Source organism: Haliotis rubra, unplaced genomic scaffold, assembly GCF_003918875.1.
Source record: "Haliotis rubra isolate DU_JTF1 unplaced genomic scaffold, ASM391887v1 Scf237, whole genome shotgun sequence".
NCBI lineage: Eukaryota > Metazoa > Mollusca > Gastropoda > Lepetellida > Haliotidae > Haliotis > Haliotis rubra.
In genome coordinates this window covers 1,100,411-1,104,063 of record NW_025766414.1, presented here as the reverse complement: position 1 = coordinate 1,104,063, position 3,653 = coordinate 1,100,411, and positions in this window count along the sequence as shown.

Genomic DNA, 3,653 nt, shown 5'->3' with positions numbered 1-3,653 from the left:
TAGATTTTCCATTTTTTTACTTTGATTGTTTTATTGTGAACTTTATATATATTTTTTTTGTTTCCTTAGATGTTTCTTACAGTGATATTATTTTACTTTCCTCTTTGTACAAAGAACAGTTGCTTTGAGATGTGATAGCATATATACCAATGCTCAAATGTGCTTTAAATGAAATGGCAGTATTGTGTCAAACAACGATTGTTTAAAATATTTGTGTATTAAGGTTGTAAGACTGTGTTATTGTAGGTATGTGCTACTTCGCTTGTACTGTCCAGAACTTGGTGGTTGTGAAACACGGCTCTGAGTCCCTCACACAGTAACAACGATTGTTTAAAATATTTGTGTATTAAGGTTGTAAGGCTGTGTTATTGTAGGTATGTGCTACTCCGCTTGTACTGTCCAGAACTTGGTGGTTGTGAAACACGGCTCTGAGTCCATCACACAGTAACAACGATTGTTTAAAATATTTGTGTATTAAGGTTGTAAGGCTGTGTTATTGTAGGTATGTGCTACTTGGTGGTTGTGAAACGCTTTGTTTAAAATATTTGTGTATTTCGCTTGTACTGTCCAGAACTTGGTGTTTGTGAAGCACAGCTCTGAGTCCCTCACACAGTAACATATGCATAACATCTCATGCTGACTTGGCATTGACCATCACATGGTCAGTTCAGATGATCGTAGAAAAATATTGTTAAAGTTTTTGTGGCTAGAATTTCCAAACCAATTGCCTTTATATGCACTAAATATTTTGGTTGGAAATAGATTTTTTGTTTTAAACAACTTTGCAGGTATTTGTTAAGGTGCTGAGAGATGCATCTTGAGTAGAAAACATATCGTAAGAAATAGACATGTATAGTAGAGGATCCTGCCGGTGTTCTCAGCAAGGATCTCCTGAGGCAGGAAATACTTGTGTGTTCATCGTCCTTTCATTGTCGATACTTCATATGTTATTTTATCTTACCCTCACATTCAGCCACGAATATATATGTTTGCTTTGCAGTGTAACAGTGACATGTGTCTATCTTTAACCAACTAGTAAAATGGGTTTATGACTCCCCAAAGGAGGAGGCATGATGTTTCATTGCCAGACATTTTGGCATTGTGTAGACAGGAACTGAAAGGCACGTATTCCTGGAGGAACAATGTCATTTGTGCAAAGAAAACTGGACACTCATTGGTCTGAGAACTTGCTGGACCCAGACCATGGCTTGATTAACTTGTTAAATGTATCGAAGTCAGAAAGTGCTTTCTAGAATGAGTCTCCACAGGTTGTTGGAAGGACATGATGTGAACAAGACCTTGGATGTATGGAAGATGTACCCAAGGTCAGGACTGTCCCATATAGATGTTCTTATATCTACACTAGGGGTATACTCATTACATACATTTATTGAATCTTCATGCTTTTGGTGTGGGTTTTGGACAGTGTTAGTCTTTTCCCCAAGGTCAAGGTCACTGAGTTGCTGGTGCATTAGATGGAAGAAGCCATTGTTATTGTTATGTTTGAACTGATTTGAATGATATTACTGAGGGTACAGTAAAGCTTACATTGATATTCAAAGTAAAGTTTTCAGTGGACTGTTTATGTTTTATAGATAACTCTGGTTTTTATTAAGTAAATATAACAATATCAGGTCATCTTATTCCATTAACTTAAATTTCAAGGAACCTTTTATAAACTTACAATCTACTTAACCATATTTAACTTGTGACTATTTCTTTTAATTTCAAATTTTTGCATTGGGAGATTTCACTATGAAATATGCGCAAAAAGGATGATTTAATTACCTACTCTCATCACTAAATCATGCGTTCATACAAAACTAACATGAGCAAGGAGTTATCATTGATGTTTGTAAAACAGTCATGTTATCATAACATGGTTTTAAACATGAGGAATGACATTTAACATGTAAGTTATACTCCGTCATCTGAACCCCGGATGATGATCCCGCTGTACAGTGTTCGTTGCTTTGTTTCTCCTAGATAATTCATGTGTGCATGTACCATAAATTACAATCTGCCCTCATTTGTACAAGCAGATTGTATTTGTTAAAAACAAGTACCTGTTGCCATGGTAACTTTGGTGTATTGCACATAATTGTTAATAATTCAATTATAGATTTAGTCACATTGTAATATCTTGAATTCAAATAATCTTCTATTGAGGGTTTGAAATGATCTCATTTAATGTGTTATTGATAATGATTGTTCTGGTGAAGGATGTATTATGTATAAAGTGTTATCTAGTCAGATTGACCTATATTATGTATTTATTCATGTCAAGGTAACATTTTTCCTGTTTCATGGAATGTTGTGAAAAGAAGTCAGGAGAGAAACACCCATTTAAACGATTTCAACTCTGCTGTAAAAAATTACGAATATTTGGTATTAAAATCAGCACAGTTGGAGGCCAGGGTTTAGCTGTCTCAAATGGTTTATTGTTAGGGTTCTATCTATATTACTGGACCATGTATTATAATTTTGAAACAATACAAAGCCTCCCACGTAGGTGTATTATCTGCACGGTGAGCTTCGGCAAGTAAGCAGAATCGTGTGAAACAGCAGCCTTTGGTTTCTAAGAATACAGCTAGGTATCTGTTCTATATTAAGATATTTTCATGACAGTAGTCTGTCGTACAGACCCTGAAGCAATTATATCCAAGAAAGCCAACGCAAGTCTAGAAAATGTGGCAAGTCTAGATTTCCTCTGAAAATGAAGAAAGTTTTAGGGCTCCTTTTCATTATATCTTATTTTTGTTTTAATATGAACTTTTTTCAGTAAAGTATGTTCATTTCAGAGACTAGTTGTTAGTCTAGCATGAGAGGTACACATTATGAATCTTGCTGAGTTTCCAAACATGTGTAAACTTCACATATATCTGCAGTGATCTGAGGAAGTTTCTCCCTTATAGGGGAAGACTTATATTTAAGAGTGCTAGGTAAGGTAACTTATGTTTATAGCAAACAAGCTTGTAATGAACTGGCAGGTGTAATGAACTATTTGTTTATTATAACAAAAAAAACCCAGTTATAACAAGATAAATTAGTAGTCCCTTTTTGTGTGTTACAACAATAGTATGTATTTAGGAATGGGCGCAATGATGAATATTGTACTCTAGCAAAGGAAACCAGTGGGACAGCTACAGAACCCTACACATCCCTGATTCCTCTGGGGGCGGTGGGGTAGCCTAGTGGTTAAAGCGTTGGCTCGTCACTCCGAAGACCCAGGTTCGAATCCCACATGGGTACAATGTGTGAAGCCTATTTCTGGTGTCCCCCATTTCTGGTCTCCCCCGGCCGTGATGTTGCTGGAATATTGCTAAAAGCGGCGTAAAACCAAACTCAGTCAGTCAGTCAGTCAGTCCCTGATTCCTTTACAGTGTGAATGTGCCACAGCAGTTTCCAGAGTTACCTCCCCTAGCTGTGCTACAAGTCCATGGGTTTCAATCCCAGATTGAATCACCTGACTTCATTGTTGGTCAGAACAATAGCCATACATTCAACTCTGTCATGTAGGCTATCCTCCCAGGTTGAACTGACATGCTGCATTTCCTGAAGCCTTCTTCAAATCATGTTTGCCCCTGTCCTACAACCTTTGCTTGGATAACAAGAATACTGTCTTCAGTCACATGATCCAAAGATTTCAATTT